This window comes from Xiphophorus couchianus, chromosome 16 (genome assembly GCF_001444195.1).
Source record: "Xiphophorus couchianus chromosome 16, X_couchianus-1.0, whole genome shotgun sequence".
NCBI lineage: Eukaryota > Metazoa > Chordata > Actinopteri > Cyprinodontiformes > Poeciliidae > Xiphophorus > Xiphophorus couchianus.
In genome coordinates this window covers 7,000,849-7,015,821 of record NC_040243.1, presented here as the reverse complement: position 1 = coordinate 7,015,821, position 14,973 = coordinate 7,000,849, and the positions used below count along the sequence as shown (strand labels likewise).

At 36.8% G+C, this 14,973-nt stretch overlaps 1 protein-coding gene across 1 annotated transcript in view; it reads left to right on the top strand.

Annotated features, from left to right (window-relative positions):
• Positions 1-2,415: 2,415 nt before the first annotated feature.
• stat5a (signal transducer and activator of transcription 5a) overlaps positions 2,416-14,973 on the top strand; it is a 59,459-nt gene continuing 46,901 nt past the window's right edge. Inside the window, exon 1 of the mRNA XM_028042788.1 lies at positions 2,416-2,576. The gene's annotated coding sequence lies outside the window, so the exon portion shown is untranslated. The remainder of the gene's footprint in view (positions 2,577-14,973) is intronic.

The following is a 14,973-nucleotide window of genomic DNA, read 5'->3' as shown; positions in this document are numbered from 1 at the left end:
TTATATATAGAGATGGTTCCTGTAGCAAAAAGTTTTAAAATGGGTATAGATTTACTGCCAAACTGTAAAAGTGTTTATTTGATCTTATTTGGTTCTGCATGAGCAAAAGTTCTCTAAGCATATTGACATCTGCAGCTGCATAAATGGTTATACTTGATGTATAAAAATATTTTAGGCTGACCTTCAATTTGGAATAAGCTGCATATTCATTGTACTGAAACTGCTTTACTCCTTGAAACTCTTGCTTCAGGCTGTGGCCTCTGAAGATCAAACACACAGTAACCCATATTAATGGCGCTTTAGGAATTCAATCACCTTTGAAATGAGCTGTCACTGTACTTCCTGCTTTCCCCTTGAGAGCTTCTCTCAAGCTTTGATGATAAATCTCATCCTTTCGGTGGACTTCCCTCATTGGAAACTCCCAGTTGTGTGTGTGTGTGTGTAAATGCACCACCTCTTTATCTGTATCTTTAGCACAGAAATTATGCGATCAACAGCTTCGGGCCTTCTGGTATACCCATGAGTCCCATTATGAAAACAGGAGCACTGAGGTGAAACTGGTAAACAAACAGGAAGCAGTCAGCTTCTGTAACACGGATCCTCTGCCTTTCTCTGCAGCACCACCTCGCTTCTGCTAATGCGCGTCTTGTTTTGGATATAGGAAGTAAAAACGGACTGCTGCGAGGAGGCGAGGGGGTGTTGAGATGCACAGCTATTACCGTCAGCAGCTGCTGACTCAGCTGCCTTAGGAAGCAACTGTCACCTTTCAGTTTTGGTCCGCAGCCAATCAAAGTGGAGAATGAGGCTGCAGCTGTGCTGGGGATTTATGTGTCTGACGGAGAGAGCATGACTGCTACTGAACAAGATCACTTTTAACTCAGAAGATGATGTAATTTTGATGACTTTTGTTACAGTCGATACAGTCAACAGAAACAAACTTTGGGCTTTTTTTAAGGCCAGGTTTGGAAAATCTTAAAGAAACAATTTCTGTACCATATGTCATTGTCATATGCAAGCTAAATCCAAAGTAGTTAAGGTCAATAATATGCCAAAATCAACCACCTAAATTTTCTCTCTAATGTTGACAGAAATGCATATTGTATATTAAGATTCCATTTAGATGGTAATAAATTTTATTATCTCAATTTAAAAGGTCTTTTAATTCTTAAGTTTCTTCAATTTTTGGTATTTTGGAGGATTTCTGTCGATGGTACTTTTTAATCTAGGCTTTCATTTGATTCCTTTGTTGAGGGTTTTGCTCAGTAAATTAATTTTTAGCTGCATAAAAGGTGGCAGCTTCAAATATAGCTGAAAATTTAGCTCTGTTGTTTGGGTTACCTGTAGTCATAAAAAGTATTTGTTGCTATTTCTTTTGATAGATCTCTAAACATGACTAATGATCATGCAGTTTATTACAAATGAAAAAAAAATATATATATAAGGGAGCTACCAAAAAGCTATGAGTTGAAAATGGCCAACTATTGAAGATCTGCCTGATTCAGTTTACTTTTTTCAGGTTTCATGCACACAATGAAAGCGGGATGAAGAATAAAAGAATTAAATCATGCTTCTAAAATAAACAGACTTGTTTATCCCTTAGCAAATATTAGTTGTAGCCTTCTGTCTTCTGTTTTCTGAGTATTGTAGTCCAATTAATTTTGTTCAAAAAATGTATTTTGTATCTTCTGTTTTTAAATTTTCTCTTCTGCTATGCCTGCCTCTAATTTGCCGAAAAACAATATTGATTAAAAAAACAAACACAGCTCCAGTTGATTACTCTTCCAACAGGACATTAATTGGTCCCTGTGGGTATTTACTAAAATAGAAAACTAATTAAAAACAACATAATTATATATTAATACATAGAAAGGCAGGAAACACGATTTAGTGATAAGCTTAAGGATAACACCAGGGGGCGCCGCCGTACACTATCTTGCAGGGATGAATGTTTTGAAAGTAGGCTACTGAATATATTTGTTATTTGTCTTTTAGTTTAGCACATTACAAAAGTTATAATTATAAAAAAATCTTATTTTATTATTACTATTATTATTATTATTATTACTATTATTATTATTATTATTATTATTAATATTAATATTAATAATTATTTATTTATTTTGTGGTGGTGCACCGTTTAATAACATAAGTTGTACAATTCCACATTTGAGTTCAATGTTTTGTAATGTGTTGTATAAGACTTGGTTTAAAACCTGCGCTCAAATAAAGCGCTTTTCAGCACGTCTTAGTTTTATTTCACCGCATTTAAAAAAAATTATTCATCTTATAATAAGTGACCATTTTAATACGTGCCGACCCGAGGTTAATAACTAACATCAGTCCGCCACTTCTCGAGAGTCAGTCATCAGCGATCCGTAGAAACCGTCAGACGTAGAGGAACCGCCGGAAGTGGGCGGTGTGTCTGACAGAGAGAGAGAAACAGAGAGCCGTGAACTGTACGGCGAACTGTTGGGAACTGACTAACGGAGAAATTCCTGCCGGAGGCTGATCACTTCGCTGTAGACTCTTCCCCTCATTTTATGAAAAAGGAAAACAACTTTCGTCGCTCCACAGAGGTGAGTGCTGCTGTTTTCCGAGTCCCGTTTTAAACGCGTTTTCTATGTTTTATTTGAGGAGGAGACAGACGTCCTCGCTTCGTGCCCCTCTTTTTTGACGCTCTTCGTTGCGAAATGATATTCTGACAGCGCTTTGTAAACAAACTGCGGGTGCGACAGCGCTTCTCCATCTGGAGACGCTGCGAAACAGCCTCCGTGCGTGTGGTACGGACTGTGTTTGGGTTTGTTTACGGAGTACTTTTGCTTCTCTGCTTGCTGAATCAACAGGCAGGTTCTCCTGAGAGCCGAATCCCACTAATATTCTCACAGGCTGACGGTGTGGCTGCGCAGTTTACTATCACTCTGTCATAGCTGACACGTTTTCTATCACATTGATGACTCTGTAATGTTTTAAAGAAACAATGCGAAGCTTTTGGGACTATATTGACTTGCTCATGGTAGCTGTATTATGTGTTTGTACTTTATTTTTTTAAATATTTATCCAAAAGTTTTCATTAACGGACAAGCCTTTCCACCCCAGCCTAACAGCTCCAACAGCTCAGCCTCCATTATAGGGGACGTCAGGTCTGAAGATGAAATATGAACATAAAGCTCCTCCATGTGTAGCGGACACACACACACAAAAAGTGGCGTCAAGGGCACGCTTCAAAAGTAACTTTATTTGTACCACCCTGTTGTATTAATAGGTTGCTTTTTAAAGTAATACTTCAGCTTAATTTATCCAAACTGAAAATAAAGTTTCAAATAAAGTTCCAATCTTGTATCACTTTGTGTATGAGCACCAATTAGCTAATATTTACTAATAAGCTATTGCATGCCAGTGTTGGGAAAGTTAGTGTTTCAAAACAGCTTAATTTCCCCTAAAGTTTATTTTTCTTGGAATTACTGTGAGGCAGTTCTCTCCAGAATAACTCAGTTATTCCCCTCCTCCACATGTTGCTGTATCACTGCCAAGCTAATTGGAAGAGGGTTACGCCACATTATTCTGTTTGAAGAAGATTCTTTCAGTTATTTAGAAATATTTAATGTTGCAAAAACATAGTTGGTCATGCCAGGCAACCAAATAGACCTCTGAACTCTGAAATGTGTTTTAAAGGTATGCTTCAGTTACATGTGAGCTGTCAGCAATTTGTCTGTAGAGCAGCAGAATGCCTAAATGATAGCCTGACTCAGTAACATGTGTGAATCTTTAAAGAACAGAGCTGAAAAATATATATATATATTGTGTAATGAGCACATTTACTTATGTTTTTAGTTATATTGGCCACTAAAAGAGGCTGCACAGTGGCGCAGTTGGTAGTACTGTTGCCTTGCAGCAAGAAGGTCCTGGGTTCGATTCCCGGCCGGGGTCTTTCTGCATGGAGTTTGCATGTTCTCCCTGTGCATGCGTGGGTTCTCTCCGGGTACTCCGGCTTCCTCCCACAGTCCAAAAACATGACTGTTAGGTTAATTGGTCTATCTAAATTCTCCCTAGGTGTGTGTGTGTGTGTGAATGGTTGTTTGTCCTGTATGTCTTTGTGTTGCCCTGCGACAGGCTGGCGACCTGTCCAGGGTGTACCCCGCCTCTCGCCCGGAACGTAGCTGGAGATGGGCACCAGCAACCCTCCCGACCCCATTAGGGACAAGGGTGAACAGACAATGGATGGATGGATGGATGGATGGCCACTAAAAGCGCAACTGATTCCTGTTTACTTGTCAGCACTGTATAAATATGTGTCCTGCTGAAGGACTCTTTGATGGGGGAAGCTGAAATTAAACCCACAGTCTTTCAACTGTAAGACAACTGATCTCAAAACGTCACTTCTGAGCCACCTTAACAATAACAGTAACCATCAGTAGTAATCATTTTTTATAAATATCGTTATTTTTAAAAAAATGTAACAAAAACTCTTGCCATTGTCACTGTGTAAATCATTTTACCTCTAACTGATATTGCGACACACACTCCTCCTTCTCTGTTTGCACTTTTTAATTGAAAATGTGGTGTGTGTAAAAATATGAAAGGATTTCTTGTAAAAGTCAAAACAGAACAAATTGTCAAAGCTGTTTAGTGCAATTGGTGAATGCAGACCTTGGCACTGGTGCCAGCTCACGTACATAATTTTAAATGTCACACTGGCTTTGAAGTTCACTGTCACTTACAAAAAAGAAGAAAAAAAAAACGTGCTCTGTGAGAGAGCATGTCCGCTTGTTTTATTTGAGAGAACCTCTCCCAGATTTGTAAATATTTTTTGTGGCTCTATGAATATGTTTTCCGGCATTGCTACAGACAGGATGCTTTGCGCACTCAGGTAGTAAAAAGTCATTAAAAATATTGCTTTCATTCTTTCAAGCCACTTTTCAATTATTGCCTTTTTAACAATGGGTTTTCTGCTGATTACACTAGTCAACACAGGGAGAATATGTTTTGGTTCATTTGATTTTGCTAAAAAAAAATTTAAAAATCGCATCAAGCACAGAGTTTTTTTCATTATGCACAATTGGGCTGCTACCTGTTTGATTTAATTGTGATCTGGACAAGTTGCAAATCACAGGAGGCATACAGAATTACTTTTTAAAAATTGCGCTTTTGTCCTTCTAGTTGTTTTAATTTACTCTTGCACTTAATGGACAATTTCACTAACTGTATTCTCTAGGAAAGGATGTTCTCTGCCTTCAGTAGCATTTAACCCTGTTGGCAAGCACTGCTTTCCCCTTTTGTTGCAGTACATAGTGCAATGGGATGTAGGGTTTTCATTGGTCTCCGCTCAAAAAAAAAAAAAAGGTTGATATGGGAACATAGCTTGTCTGACTGACCTGAGTTGACTGGCACATTTTGTCCCTGACAGCAAGATCCAGATGAAGAAGGAACAGCAGCAAAAAAGGACAAGGTGGTTGTTGCATGTGTTCACAGCATGGGATGTCTTTTAGTTTTTAAGTGCTTCTCACTTTTTCAACTTCTCTCTGCCAGACAAAAGTTGGAACAAGTCCTACTGGAAGTGGTTGAAAATTATTGTCACATTATGTAGCGATGTTCACTGTAACATGCTTGTTTATTTATTGAATATTTTGTGATGCCTCTGCTTGGGTCATACATTTGAATATTTTCCTACTACACTTTACTAAATCTGTGTATTTTAGGGCTGTGTGAATCACATCACAAATACACTTCTTTTTCCTTGCGATTATGAGTAACTTGAAGTTAGCAGATTAGAGCAGAGGTCTTGATCTGACTGAACTATGAGTCATGTGTCAGAATCATTAATGATTGGATCTGCTGCTTCCTGGCCCTCCAACCTGCTGTTTAAGAGGATAGACAGACTCACTCCCTAAAGGTCTCCTGTGGGAAGTTCAAGGGATATTATAAAACTCACTGGTAACAGAAAATATAAGACCAACAAGAATAAGACCTTTATGGACTGAAACAGAAAGGGAAACATACTTAAGGGGAAGTGATCAGGAAGCATGTGGTGCAATGCACACTAACCTCCTCCCCCTTTCAGTTGGGTTAATACTAATCCACTGGTCATGTGACCAAGAGCTTTCAGTCTGGTCTAGGCTAGGAGTGCTCTGATCCATCTGTCAAATAAGGTTGCTGATTGTTGGCATTCACTGTGTAAACTGCTGTCCAGTGACCCCTGCCCGACTCCGCATGAAACTCTGCTTTGATTTCCATTAGTCAAATAATTCTCCATAGTATCGTCACCTTGTATATAGGTTTAATACCCCCCCCCCCCCACACACACACCCACACACACACCTGTCTCAGTGTCTCCTCTTTAATTCGATGTTCGCCTTCTGTGACTACCTTTGCCTAATTTTCACCAAATTCCCTGCGGTGAACTGAGCATAGGTGGGGGTTGATGAGTAGGGAAGTTATCGTCCCTCAGACACTGTTGTTAAAATTACCATTGCTACAATTTCTTCTACCTTGCTTTGATTTACTCCTGTGTAAGGGGATGCTAAATAAAAGGCTGCTCTCATTAGACTCCAAGTAGATAGCATCTGAACTTGTAATGTTTCATGTTTACACACATCTCCTCTGTAGTTTTATAGAATCTTCATGTAGTCATTTTTTTCCCAAATACACTTAAGAGTGGTGGTTCTTCATATTTTTATTTCTAATGGTCCACCTTGTGGTTCCATAAAGAAATATCTTCACATGCACAGCTGATGAATCAAACGTATTAGAAATTGTCAGAAAATTCATAAGGAGCTATGATACAGGAGATGTTTTACTCTGGAAGGCCTCAGATATTTTTATTTAAATCTTTGACCTTATAAAAATAATATGTTAGGTCAATTTAAAGTTGATTCCCAACATAATAATTGTTCTAAACGTATTATTAGGGCAACACTGAACAACTTAGTGAATATTTTATTAAAGCCTAAGGCTGTGAGTCATCTCTCTGCATTAATTGTCTGAATGAGTGGCTTCATCGGTGCCCTGAAAGACATAATGTGGACGGTTTAATAAAAGCAAGAAAAAGGAGTGAGACTTGAAAAGGACAAAAAATACTCAGCTGTCAATGTTGTTGACAAGTGGTGCAATTATGGTTGCTGTGCTTGTAAAGACTCTTTTACAGTAAAATGGACAGAAGTACATCGTGATACTTGAAATTGTCACGTTTCAGTATCAAAAGGTGGTGAGTGTGTGCAGTTGCATCTTTTGCTCTCAAGATACAATGACACTGCAGGTCATTACTTGGTATAGGTGACCCACTAGCCTAGTTTTGAGTCAGTGTATTTATCATGCAAAGATGCACCAGAAAGTAAATCGATATTTTTATTAATTGGTTTGATATAGCACCAACAGCTTTGGTTCTACTATAAAACTTTAAATACTTTTAATAAATATGCATTAATCAGAGATTTGTTGGCAATTCAAACCTCTGGTGCTGACAGCAATTCTAGCTGATTCTCATTCACCTTAAAATTACATTTAACTGTGTTGAAAACAGTTTTTTTTAATTAATGCTGGAAGATGCAAAGTGTCATCGCTTATTCTATATTAACTGATGAGAGAGACAGTGTGTGTCAGAGAGCAGTCAAGATAAAGCTGTATTTTAGTACTTAAAAACAAAAAGAAATAACATCCAGTTGATAGCTGAAACTGTCTTTGGTAACTTTGAATAGTGATTAGCTCACTTTGCACCAATACTGAAAACAGTAAACTTTGACTGAGGCTTCTTCTTGCAATCACATCTTCCGCACTGAACAGTGTGGTCAAGGCAACCTGTCAACATTTACACCAGCTGCTCTACCATTGCATGTGGCAAATATTTTTTTTGTAAATAAGGAACAAGGGGTGTGGCGAGATTATAGAGGAAGTTTCTCCAAGCAGAACGTTGCAGTTTCATTTCTTTCTGAGAGTTTATGCTACTTTCTGTGATATGAAGTATATTATAGGTTTATAACACCTTAGTATTTAGCTCTATTTTTCTCTACCTTTTCCAACTGTCTCATTGTCATAATTATCTCCCAATCAATTCCTGGTGAGTTATTATCATATATCAGGCATGGGAAGTTGATGAAAACCTGGGGTAGTATCAATTTCTAATGTGAATATGACATGAATGAAAACCAAAATTGCCCTTGATGAAGTATACAGTAAACACCAGTGTCTGTGTTTTGCCAGCATGTACAGGGCTTATGCAGGGTATGATATTTCCAGTTTATAGAAAAATACAAGCATTAGTTAATTGCAATGAATTGCCTTCTGTAACTTTATTCTTTGTTGAAAAAAAATGACTGCAGGTGAGTGCTACACCTTAGTTAGTAACTTCTACACATTTTTATCAGTGCAACCACAAACTTCTGTGCATGTTATTTGTATTTTATGTGATGGGCAAGCACAAAGTGGCAGTGTAAGGAAAATAAGACATTTTAATTTGTTGTACTCCATACAGGGAGCCATGAAGGTGGCAGCATGATGCTATGGGGATGTTTTGGGTTTTTTTTAAGCAGGGACAGGAATGCTTTGGGAGTTGATGGGAAGTTGTAACTGTCAGACCTAAACATACAGCCAGAACTACATTGGACTGGTTTAGATTTAAGCATATTCATGTATAAAATGGCCCAGTCAAAGTGCAAACCTCATTCCAGTTGAGTCTATGCCTAGACTAGAAATATATTAAAGTTTGTGACTGCAAATTACACAATATGAATAGGTTTAAGGGGTATAACTACTTTTACAAGACCCTCTATGCCTAATCTCGCAGGTTAACTGTAGTGTGATGAAAATCGACTGGCCATGTCTATTTTTAAAGAGGTATATGTGGTGAAACTTTAAAGCCAATTTGTAATCCAGTCTTGCCATCCCCACCTTCATCCATTTTCACACCCAGCACTTGTCGCTTGAGTGAGGTTTCTACCCTGATAGCGTAATGTAACCTGAGGCGATGTCACTTCATCTACCAGCTCAGGTAGAGAGGGAGCAGGCAGCAAAGAAAACGCCAAAAGATGCTAATGCTTGGTTATCTCTCCAATTGCTGCTTGACTGTTTCTCATCACAAGGGGTCATTGTGCCGAATGTTATCATGCAGGTTCTGAAATGCACACTTATTGTCTGCACCGTCTAAAGAGCATCAAGAGAATTGGTGGTGGCTATAAGCTCAAGGGAAAACACAAATGAAGCAGCCATCAGCACGGGAGTTTTAAGCAAACAGCCAGGTCCCAGATAATTTTTTGTACATTGTTGTTGTAGTTATTATTTTATATGTTAGTTGCAAATAGTAAAAAGCAGGAAAACACATTATTTTTAGAAGCACAATGCCTTTGTTTTTCGTACAAGACAGATGGATCTAAAATAGTTTTCAGTGAGATTAGCATAGAGTTTCTGGTGTTTTAATTGATCAGGATGAGCGTCATCTCTTCCTGCTGCCTCTGCTGCATGGAAGCCTATTACAGGCTTACACCAAATGAGATAGAACCAATGAACAGATCTCCTGCAAAACAAATGCGCATTTGTTTTGTGTTAAATTGGAGGATGAACTAAACTGAAAATAAAACCAAATGCTCCTCAAAGAATATAAAAATTAAGTTTTAGCCCTTTTCTTAGTGTTCTTTAGATGATTTTTGCTTGTACTACATGATGGTTTGCAGGGTCAAAAAAAGTTAAAAATTTGAGTAGATTTTAAAAAAATCCTGTGATAAAATGCAATTAAGATTACATTAAAAAAAGTATATTTCCACTTATGGTGCTTTGATTTATTTGTCTTTGTTGTACGACAGATTAAACCTGATGGATTAAGGCTGAATGATATAAATACTGGCTTTGTCAAACTAATCCTCTCTTGCTCGCTCTCTCTCTCTCTCTCTCCCACCCTGTTATTATTTTGCAAATACATGTGAATGCAGCAGCATTCTCAGCAAATTTGTTTTATACACCGGAGAATTAGGGAAGTACATGTTCTTTCTAGCTTTTTTTGTTTGTAGAGACACTTGCACAGCATAATTCAAAGTCAGTGTTTGGATTTGTGGTGCTATTACCCAGTATTGATCTTGTGAGCTCATCTGTGCCTATTGCAGCTGGTGCCTAACGATATTCTCAGATGAACTGTGCATAATGGCAACCACAGACACACTCTTTTTGTAACTAAACAAATATAACAATACTTGTCTTTTCATAAAGAGCAACTTAATGGTATGATTGCAGTTTTAGAAGTCAATGTAATCAAGGTCTGTTCATTGTTTTTTTGGAATCCTGTCTCCAAGTTCAGGTATTTTACCAGCAAAAAATATAGATTCACTTCCCCTTTTTCCTTGTGGTACTTATCCAGTTGTGCATACAGTTTGTGTGTGTTCGTGTAAAAGTCTGTAAATGTTTACTCAGCTTCTAGTTTCAATCTGTGCAATAAAAAAATCCCTTCATCCATAATGGCGAAGTTTAAAAAAAAAAAATAGATTAACATTAATTAGATTAGCACAAGCTCTTTCTTCAAGCCTCTAGCAACACAAAAAACAACAAAATATTAAGGATTCTATTCTGTTTTACATCTTTGATTCGAACCTCATCTATGGTTGACTGTTTTTTAGCCTACAATCCCTTTAATTGTATCCCTTGTTCCTTCAAAACACTTTGAGTAAAAGTACATTTTTGGGGCTCCAGCCCCTCCAACTCTTTGACCCTGAATTGGCAAACAGGTATAGATAATGGATGGATGGATAAAATTATACATCTGATTTAAACATTTTCATGATTATGTGTTTGTATAGTCTATCCAAGTAATTCACTTAAAAAATGCACAATGATTATGTGAATTCTTACGAGTACAATATGGGAACATGAGTGGGCGAAGAGGCATGTTGACCTGCAGATAGAGTCAACCCCGTGATATGACTGATAAATGAATCATATCAGTCAATATCAATATTTATTGATTTGTCTTTTTTTGTTTGTTTAAATATCTGAAATACTGCCAAACTGGTGACGTGATCTTTCCTGTTTTATCTGAAGTTTCCTCTCGAGCTCTTGTATTAATTTTCTTTTTTCACTTCACGCCATTTATTTTTAACCGTCCTGTTATGTTGCGGGTCAAATTGACCCGTTTTAAAGTTAAAATTTTTTTTTTAAATAGTTGGAAGTATTTTTTTTGCATGAAACTTTTTTCCATTTGTCTTAATGGGTGCACTCTACATATAAATTGAAAATTTATTAATTTTACACATTTGCACCACACTCTGGTTTTACTTTTTACATAGATACAGTTCATCAATTTGACCCGGCAGTCAAGTTGAAGGGTAAAAAATATCAAAAAATGTTCTATTCTATATGTTTCCTTGCAACTATGAACCATATTTCACTACACACGCCACACCACACCATACATGAACATGTGCACGTATTCATGTATGGTGAATACGGGCTTGTTTGAAAGGGGCTCGAACAAGCCCCCTTTCTCATTATTCTCTTTACTTCACTTGGAAACTGCGAGAAAGCAAGTGTTCAAACAACTTTTGATGGGAACCTTTTCTGTTCCCGTGGGCAAACTCCACCCACACTGACTGGACACTCAGTGGAAGTGTGGGGGGGGGGAAACATAAATACTCTCTGCATGACTTATTTATCTTGATTTTAAATCAGCGGGTCAATTTGATCCTGAACAGTATGTGTGTCTCAAGTTCAATTATAAAGATCACCTATTGAAAAAAAAACCATCAAAATGTAATATAAAAAAATTTACAAAATATAAATTTCAAGGAAATTATAGTTCTTTTGTTTGTAGGGTTTTTTCAGTGGACATAAAATGTAAATTAAATTTTTATGTCTAAATGAGTAAATTAGTAAATTGTCGTCACTGATCCTGTATTTGTGAGAAATAATAAAACATCATTGCACAAATATTGATTGAAATGGTTAGTGTTGGAGTTATTGGAGTTATCATTTACAAAAATGTTTTGGAGGAATTTTTTGGTTTCTGACCCTATGGCATGATTAAACACTCCCTTGGGTCAAATTGACCCACAGACATTATTGCTGTACCTCAGAAACGAACATAACAGGAGGATTAAACAGTTATGAGGCATGGTGGCGAAATGTGAAACTGCTGCTAAGCAAGTTACTCAACGGAGTGTTTTTAGATTTCCAGTGTGTGAGTGAGTTAATCGATGCTACCAACCTTTATTAGCTGACCCTGAGAGGTGGAGAGGCTAAAGCCTTACCACTGCCTACATCCCCCAGAATGCCATACAGTTCTTGATCAGAGTTCTATGAAATTATTGAGCATTCTATTTGACATATTTTCTGTTGATATTGATCACATGTCCATCACAATATGTCCATCGAAATATAATTATTGATTGATTGCCCAACTCTACTCACAAAATAATGAAGTGTTTTAATCCAAATTTAAGTGACTGTGGAGAAAAATAGAAATTAGGTTGAGAAGGTAACACTGCCTGTCATACCTTCACACTTGGCTGCACCAGATTATCCCCATTCTGCTACTGTAATCGCTCAGTATGGCAGAGATGTGTTAGGTTTCTGTTGGTAAAGTTGAGCATTGTTCTGGTAAAAAAAAATCCTTGCTTTGTCTTTCAAAAGTAATCTAGTGTAAATGGACAAAATTGTTGTAATACTTTTTAATTGTTTTTCTTCTCTTGACAAGTGCCTCATTTGAGAACAGCCAACAAACACTGTATATTATCATTTACCAATAAAGCATTATTTAGGTTTCAATATGCAGATACTGTGGGTATATCAAGCTATTTTGATTTCTGAATATACAGTTTCTACTTACTGGAAGCTCAAGCCTTTCACTGTCACATTGTGACTGTGAGCCTGTCACTATTAAAATGGCAACCAACATAGCATTTGACATCTTTTACTCACCACTTTTATCTGACAGGTTTCATGAAAGCTGTGTGCAAGAATAGCCTGACTACATTTGTGCTACTGAATTATATGCTGCTTCAATAAGTTATAGTTGAAGTGCTCAGGTTCATTCCTGGCAGCAGGCATGTAGAGTTAGCAATTAACAGAAGCTTATGATCAGGAAATTGCACAAAATGCAACTTCTCAAAGCTGGTCTAAGAGCAGGTATTTATTTAGATCCAAGCTGGTATGTGATTCTGTGTCATTCCTGTAAGAGGTTCTTCACAGGTGTTGAGGCAGAGATATCTAAGGAAGTTGTTTTACACAGGGAGTCAGTAAAAAAATTATATATGCATTATATTGTTCTTAAAAATTGTATCAAAAGGAGTCTGCTGAGATGACTCAGGATTCTGATTCAGACTTCTCTTTCAAGGACCACCTTGAGATACTCCAGATAAGACACCAAAAACATTGACCTTCCTGAAGGCAAACTCCTTTCATGTAATCAGATGCTGCATGTGTTTTGTTGACTTTGGTGTACTTGGAATTTTGGTGTCATTGTAGAAAAACACTTTAAGTTGAAGTATGCTGTTTGACTTAGACAAAGTTATCACACCTAAACTCGACGTATTTCTCCAGTATCTTAGTATGTGTCTCCAGAATTTCTGAAACATGACCCTTGCCAGAACTCTCAGTGAATCTGGTGCTGCTGGAAAGCAGCTGACTTAGCTTCAAGCTTAATCCACATACACAATTTTGTGAAACCACAAGCTCTGTGTGTGGGTTTGCAAGCATTATCCTCTTACATTTGTCAGTGGAGCTAATTAGAAAAAGCTTCCTGTGATTGAGTAAATTCTTAAGATAAGATTTAGATCTTTCAGCAATATAATAATGCTGTTATTGAAGTTCTAAAGAACATTCATTTTTGAAGGACTCATAACGAGGGCCTTGCATTAGAGTGTGGCTGAATTAGAGATAAAATACCAATCCAAGTACACATTATTCAGAAAGTTCTTGGATTTATACGTTCATGGAGTGTTAGCTGTGCTGAGATGTATTGTTGTCAAAAAGGCAGCCATGGGACTATTTGTAGTCAGTTGATGCCAATAAACCTTTTATTGTTTTTTTAGGGTGAAATTTCCACTTAAGCAAGACCTTCAGAACTGATTCATTTCTTTTTTCTGAAAATAGAATATTTTCACAAGATCAAATATTTTTCTCTTATTAACCTATTTATTTGTTTTCCAAAGACAAATAGTTATTTATCCAAAAGCAGGCAGGGAAACTTGATTTATTGCTGAAACAACACAAAAACAATACTTGACCCAGAAAATTGCTCAACTCAATAAAATTTAAGATATTTTTGTTTTTAATACAGCAAACATCCAAAATATTTTTTTTGTTTAAGATGTGGAATGACTTACAGCCCGCTCTTTTCAGAGAAATCCGACTTTGTTTTGCTAAATGTGGGTTTAGTCTATTGTTGAGAAGGTAAACACAAAGTAATTACTGTGTTTTTAATAAAATAGTAACAGATCTTTAAACTTGATGATGTTGGCTCATGTAGTAAACGGTAAATGTCAAAACAATATACAAAAAAAACAAACTTTGAAGGTTAGATTCTCAATAGCAGAGATTTATACTTAAAAGTTAAATCGGGAGCAAAGCTCTAGAAGAGACAAACAACCAATACGTTTTTTTTTTCTGATTGGAAGTGATGGAGATAATAAAACTTTATAGAAGGAATATTAATTTATGACAATATTTTTTTAAAATGGTGTATCAAAAAGTATTTAAAGCAATCTCAGCAACTGTAACATGTTTATTATTGTACTACAATTAAATGCTTATAACTGCATGTTTCCACTTGTATTTTGACCATTTCTCTTTGATGATGAACTCTATCCTTTGAGATTGGAAGGCCTCCTTCCATCACCCTAATCTTTTCTTCCACAGATTATTTATCATGTCCAAGTCAGGATTTCGGCTAGGCCCCAACTAAAATGTTAATATTTCTTCCTGACAGAAGAGACATGTTGGTTACATTAAAGGAGAAGTTTGACCTAAATATGCCTGGTGTATGAATAATTCTGGGCTTAACTG